Consider the following 7511-nt stretch of genomic DNA (forward strand, 5'->3'; position numbering starts at 1 on the left):
CTCCACTTGTCAATGATCTTGTAGAGGAGGTGCTCTCCTGTGTTTACTCTTGTCATTCTAGGGCTCAAATTCTGTTGATTTGACGAGGAAAGGAGCTGCATTTCAGTCTTGGAAAGTTGGAAAAGGTTTCTGAGGCCTTACCTGGACCTATGCAATACACTTCAATCAAATTGTGATTAAACTGCCACAAACTTCGCCAATGTGTAGATCTGTTTACAGTTTTGTTACTGAAAATATGAGGATTGGTGCCTTTTTCTTTAGGTTAGGTCATTCTGCCCCTCCCATTGTGCCAAACCAGGTTATCCACACTGTCATTACTGTTATTTATCACAATTTAATTCAAGTTTTGCTATCAGTTTGGTTTCAAATTTATTTTAGATGATTTAGTTTCTTCCTCCTGCCGTTGTTTCCTCTTTCAATCACCATTTCTGACACTTAAAAAATCTTTTTTTTAGAGTGAATAATTTTGAGTCGCCTGACGTAAATGCAGCATGATGTGAAATCAGACAACCCACGGGGCACACCAAACTTGTAACGGTCCGTTTCCAAATTTTATGGAAAGATGTGTTTCATGATTTTGCATTTTTACAATTGATCATCAACACTTCAAATCCTTTTTAAGGAGAACAGAGATGAAAATGTGTAAGTATATTTAGTCTTCTATCACACTTTCTTTTATTTATTTTTTAAATTTTGTTGTCATATGCACGGCCCCTTATCTGGACATTCCAAACTCCCTCCTCTTCCAGGCCTCATGACAAGCAGGTCTGAGAGGGAGCCTCTATGTGTAATTTCACCCTGATTACAAAGAGTCTTCTCGGTAAAAATAAAAGTTAAGAAGCTCCGAGAACAAAGAACAACTTTGTTTCCACTGACATTTGCAGTTGTCATGCTTGGTTTTGGAAAGTGGGTCCCTGCCCTGTTCAGACTGATTCTGCCCTTGTTTGATGAAGGTCAGTACAACCCTCTTGTCACAAGGTCACGGACAGCAAGTCTATAAAATTGTTAGTCAAACTGTTCAAACAGAACATCAGTCATCTGCACAACAAACAAATCTGGATATTTGCACAAGATATTACTCATTTTTCTGGACAGGCTGACAGTTCATTAGCAGCATTGTTTTCTTTGCAGAATTCCTTCTTTACAATTCCAGACTTGAAAACAGAATTTTTTTTGTGGAGGCGATTTCTTCCAATTTCTCACCTGCTGGCGTTTGTATGTATTTTTGACAGTCAAGTAGACTCCTCCCATGGGGTTACAGTCTTGCAAGCCCTGCTCCTCTTGCCTACAAAGTAAGGCGGAATGCAAACTGGCTTGTGGCTGCTCTGGTGTGTCTGAGGAATGGAGATATTGCTCTGACCGCTGCTGTGACATCTGCTGCCAGATGTGTGTGGACGTGTGTTTTGGCTGGTGTTCAGGAGACTGCAGCTACACCTTCTGCACACTCTGCTTCAGCCTGGCACAGAGCTGCATCCTTCTCTTTACCACTCAAGAAAGTGAAACATCAGAGGCACAGTGTGAGTCTAAATGTGGCTGTCCAGCTGTTGAACAAATTACCTCTCATCTGCCTGAGTGTAACCTAAATTATCTGTTCCAGAAACTTCTGTGGGCTCACAACAGCTTGCCTATCGCAACTGAACATCTGAAAGGAAGCATAAGAACAGAAGATGCTTGAAAACAATCCACCTCTACATCAGGTAAACTAAATTTAGCATCCGCACATTTGTTTTGCTTGCTTAAAAGCCTTGGCATATGTTCTGGGACTTAAATGCAGCGAGCTTCTTTGTCTCAAGATGGAATAGATTAATTGTAGTTTTATCTGCACTCAAACCAGACAAGATTTTGTGTGTTTATCTGTGTGTGTGTTTTTTTTCTTTTTTTTTTTTTTTTGGTTGAAGGATTTAATTTTGTTTCACTATAAAAATCTAAAACAACGATAATTTTTTCTCCAATAAAGGTGGCTCAGATTCCTTTACAATGGATATGGCCCCTCCTCTAATTCATAAAGGTCATAACACACCAAAGATGATGTCCATGTCTGCTGATATGTCTTGACCTTTCTGAGGTAGCTCAGCAGAGAAATACCTGTGAATCACCAAAAGATAATCTGTAAAATATATCAAAGTCTATGCAGTATACAATTACTCCTTTCAGTTAATTGGGCTAAGAACCAAACCTAGTGAGATGTTTTCTAAATCCGCGCTACACAACAGTCTCGTTTTGCTTGGCTAAAACCAGATGCACTTCATGTTCTGCCTTTAAGCAACAAATGTGGAATCCGGCCACATATTACCAGGCAGCTAATGCAGCATAGAAATTAAAGTCTTTCCAGGAAAAGAAATCAGCACGAAAGGCCAATCCTTGACCTAAAAACAACAGATGAGCTTTATTTTTTCTTCTTTTGAAGCTCATCATCAAGATAAACTATAACTAAGATTCTGTTTGTGTTCTCCAAAGAGACTAAATGGCTGCATGAATGACCTTTAGCCTGTAAAATACTAGGTTTGTGAGTCTGCTTGGGTTAGGCTTATAACATGTTATTGTCTTGGTTTCAAGTGAAAGTTCTACTAAGCAAAAGTACACAATGTTTTATTAAATAAAAAGTATTTTCCTGGTCACTGTCATACTCCTATACATACAAATAGCATTAGAACAGCCTGGGGCTGTTTAAGATGCTAAAAAACAACACATTTCTTTAAAAGAAGAAATGAAGCTCTTAAAAAGCTAATTTTAAAAGAGTCAGATGAAGTATATTCTTTAAGGATCACATTAGTAAGTTAACCTTAAGAGCATTTTTTTTTAAATGTACGTTTCTTTGAAACCCAAAGCATTTTTTTGAAAAAAACATTCTATTTGAATAATAAATTGGGAAATGTTGTACATTTATAAATTGCAACAGTAAAGTAAAAGCAGTAAAGTCCCCACACATACAATGCTTTGAGATAATGCATATTTTACTCAGGCACCATAAGATTCGATTGCAGCTTTTTACTAATATCATAGGATCAGGTAATAAAAATAAAAATTCAAAATAACTTGTAGCACAACTTTACTATAAAAAAACTACTCTAAAGTTTCTCTAAGTTATTTTGTACAAAATGAGGACAATAACTTAGATGTACCAACTTTCTCAAAAGGACGGAAGTTGTTGAACATTCCGAAAATATAATTATGATAAATTGTTTGTAGTGATACTTTGATCACATACAAACAAGCTAGATTCAAAAGCAGCATTGACTCAAAGTCATCAGGTCCATCTGATGCAAGATGGGTGTCAGTGTAGGTTTGCTGCTGTGGTGCATGTAATTGCCTTGCTTCATGTCCCACTTTCATTCATGCACCTGACAGACAGATGACCTCAAATTTCTCCTCACTGTCAAACAAGGAGTCCAGGTCCAGTGTTATTTTAAAAGCCCAAATCATTATCCCACTATCTCCGTGTTTGACAACTGACAGCAGTTGTTTTGTTCAGATGCAGGTTTGCAAGCTTTATACACAGATGACACTTTTTCGAGTAAAGTGTAATTTTCTTAGCAATGTTTCGAACAAGACAGACTTGTGCAGTCTTTCTTTGATTGTACAGTCATTAACTCAGAAAAACCTGATTCCAGGAGAGTCAATACAAAATGTTTTTTTTCCTTTAAAATTTCCGAGCTTTTGAAGTTCTGACCTTGTCCTGTGAAAATTGGCAATTGTCGTGAATGTTTTCCACTTAAACATAATCTCTTCCCCCTGCGAAAAGATGGGCTTTAAATTGTTTGGGACAAGTCTTGTGGCCCTCTTTCAGATTGATGTACAACAGTCTGTTCTTAAGATGATTATGTTTTCCTCCTTAACACACACTTAGGTGGTAAACGTCAGCACACAATCCCAGTCTGTGCTTTTTACGGGGGTGGTTCCACTTGCTGATGAGAATTTTATCAAGCGCATTTGATCAGCAGCACCTAGCTGTTACAGACCCTGAGAACTGCTTTAATAACAGCAGGGGGCTACTTTAAATTTTTTTCTCTTTTTTTTTTTAATCTGAGCTTTAATTCAACCAAGACTTTGAAAAAAATCAAAGTACTTCCTTTAACCTTTGAAATAATGCTTTTCCACTGGCCAGATACCAAATACTCAAAAATGAAATAAAGCTGTTTGTTTTGATTTAACAAGTTACGTTTTGTCATCACAAGAAGTCTAAGTCTACAAATCATTTCTGTTCACCCTGGTTCAAAACCCAGCTGTACCTTCTTTTTCCATGTTTTCTCCAAGCACTCTTTATGTGGGTGTGAGTGGTTGTCTGTCTCTTTGTGGTCCTGTAAAGGACAGGCAAACTGTCCAGGGTTTACCCCACCTTTGCCCAGCGGCTGCTGGGATAGGCTCCAGCAACCCACTAACCCCAAAAGGAAAGAAGCAGGTTTAGAAAACAGATGGATGCTTTCTTAGTAATTTTGCTTAACCGTTAAGAACATAGTTGAGGGAATGTGGTACATTTTGCGTGATACATTTGAATAGTTTTTTATGAAAAAGCATGGATTTCCTCAGAGATGAAGAAGTTTTGCTTAATGCTTAAAAGTTGAACACAGCTATTTTGGAGTTTCTTCCAAAGTTTGAAGTTTAAATATCAGAACAAATTAACAAAAATTCTGCATACTTTCCCAAGTATTTTATGGACAAAACCTCTTTATTGTAAATCAAATACTTTGTTGGATAAATAATACATGACTGATTGTATTTGCTCTGGTTAACCGAATCCTTATACCTAATTTGTCGTGTTTTTTTGTAAACCAGCACAATTGGACCTATGCTCTCTAAAACATAGAGGTTCAATAACACACCAACTTTGTCTTTATAAAAATAAGATGAGAAATCATTTACACAAATAAGGATTGTATTAATATTTTTCTTTCCCTGACTGCATCACACTGTGCAGATACTCACATAGTGGTTCCTGACTCTGCTGCCACGTGTTTTGAAAAGTCAGTTAAAGTGATTTAATAATAGATGTTGCCAGGCTGCCTTCTGAGTCATACAGAGTGATAACTGCTCAATATTTTTACTTTCAGTCCAGGTTTTGAGGATGGTGAGTTGAACTTGCAAGCAGCAGCAAACAAACGGTGCTAAGTCTCAGTTTGCATTGCCCATACATACCTTACTTTAAGACAAAATGGTGGGTTGAATGTTTTTATTTAACCTTTGTGCTATCCTAGGGACTTTAACGTTGGGAGTCGGGTCATCTAGACCCACTAGACAGGGCTCTGAACCTTTTTTCTTCAATGATTTGTGATCTTCACTGGTGTCCATGGATTACATGAAATCCTCTCCACCTTTATCCACCTTTGTCATGGTAGGGAGAACACGTCAATGTAAGGGTGGTGTCATATAAGATAGCACAAGGGTTACACTGTCTGCGAAGTTGACTGACATGAATGTGTTGAACCGAGTCGGACTGTTTCCTACCACAGTGACTGTAAAGCCCAATGAAGGTGATGGAGGTGAGGAGACAAGGCGGATAAAAATTGGCGGGGCAGTTTTTTTGGCAAATATTTGGATTTGTCTGTTCTTAATTTACATCCATGACAGAAGCACTGATTATCTTGGCTTAATAATAACAAAAATAGAATGGTTAAATAAAACGAATTGGTGAGTAAGATTTTAAAGATAAAAAAAAAGAAAAGAATAAGGATTAACTTTTGTGTTTTTCATTTTCAGACCAAACGTCTTTACCAGGAGCTCAGGATTATCAGCATCCCCAAAGGCGGAGCAAAAGCCCAATGAACAGCAGTGATATTCTGCTATCTGATGAAGGTGGTATTTTGTTCAGAGAGCGTCCCAGGATCGTACATGTGTGACGGCAGATACCACGCAGAGGACTTTTATCATCTTGTCTCCAGTTTAATAACCGCCGCTCATTTTATGAAGATGGATTTGTGTCTTCTGTGTCCAGGTGTTTGGATTGCAAATGACTTTTGAAGTTTGAGAATGAACTGTATTGAGCTGCACTTCATTTAAAACTTTTAAAATGGTAGATTCACTGTTCGAAAGAAACAGAAAAAAGGCAAGGGCTTGAGTTTGTTGTTTATCATCCTTTTATAAAGCCTGTCTTTCTGAACTATAAAATGCAACTTTAGTCCTCTCAATGATAGCAAATATTTTGTTTTTTCACATTGATATCATCCTCCTTTTTAACATTACGTACCATAGAAATGATAAACTATTTGGATATTTACTGATTTTAATGTTTTACACACTTTTTCAAAGCAGAACAAGAAACATAAACAGTTAGTCTTCGTATTATTTTTTTAAAAGTAAAATAATCTTAATATAGTAAATAAAAAAGTAAAAGTGGGCTAATTCCAACTAACACCTCATGTCCACTGGATCTGTTTTTTTTTATTTTGTTAACATCTCACTCAATATTTTTCCTGCAGTGTGGACATCTACAGATGAATAAAACATGTATTGATTCACACATAGCTGAATGGAGGCTCACAGCATGGTAACAGTAGAAAAAAAACCTTCGGTTCGACCCCAAATGACAGAGGATCTACCTGAAAAACGAGTAGACGGAAGAAAATTTAAGATTTAGAGGGGATTTTTTTTTTCCTGACTTTCAGTTGCCTTTCATCTCCTTTTTTTTCCCCTTATCTCTTTGTGTTGGAGCAGATTTCTCTCACCTCTCTACCTGCGTATGTTCCCCTCTCATGAATTGCATTGCCTTCACTGAATGTCTGGTTAGGAGTGGAGGTACACATTGTGCACTGCTGTCAGTCAAGTAGATTACAGCTCTGGAGGATCCTGATTGTTCCCCCACCAGAAATGAGGAGATGGCTCCTAACTTTGTAAGCCAGGTACATCCAAAGATGTCTGTTTTTTCTACATCTCTGGGGGTTTGTGATACCAAAAAAAAAGGTAAAAAAAAAATTCAACACAAGAGACAGAGTCAAAAGCTTTATATCTGGTTTTGACTCAGCAAAGCTGCTATCACTTATTCCACTCACATCACAGGAAGGGAAATATCTTCTGATCTAATGAGCAGAAGAAAAATAAAACAGACAAATGCTGTTCAACCCCCAAACCCTTTCATTCGTTTGGCCTTTGAGACTTGGTTTTCTCCTCACATGTCAACACTTCCTCTAGACTGTAATCTTACAAAGATGGTTCCTTTTGATAGCTGCATTGGTTTTGCCAAAGTGAAACAGAAAGAGCTCACCCATGCTGGAAAGCTTTTACTCCATCATTTACACTATAGGCAGCCGAGCTTTACTGAATGGAAGAAGACTTATTGAAATGTGTTTCTGCAAATCAAGCTGTCTCCCCAAATTAAACACAATTAATTTGAAAAATGCGTTTTTTATTCAAAAATGTTTTCTATTTAAGTTTTTATGTTTGCTTTGAGATATTTATAAAACACCTTTCTAAACCACCTGTGAATTATTAAAGCTAAAAAGCTGAGTTAGTCATGCATGAGCCTATAGTTGCATCAGCTTCACTATTTGCCATCCTGCTGTTTGTATGTCTTTTTTTTT

General features: G+C 37.3%; 1 long non-coding RNA gene across 1 annotated transcript; it reads left to right on the plus strand.

Annotated features, from left to right (window-relative positions):
- Nucleotides 1–1046: 1046 nt before the first annotated feature.
- Nucleotides 1047–6893, plus strand: LOC105358406. Its single transcript, XR_912048.3, has 3 exons — nucleotides 1047–1517; nucleotides 1598–1697; nucleotides 5695–6893. It is a non-coding gene; the product is annotated as an uncharacterized LOC105358406 (long non-coding RNA).
- Nucleotides 6894–7511: the final 618 nt, after the last annotated feature.

This window comes from Oryzias latipes, chromosome 8 (genome assembly GCF_002234675.1).
Source record: "Oryzias latipes chromosome 8, ASM223467v1".
In the NCBI taxonomy this organism is placed as follows: domain Eukaryota; kingdom Metazoa; phylum Chordata; class Actinopteri; order Beloniformes; family Adrianichthyidae; genus Oryzias; species Oryzias latipes.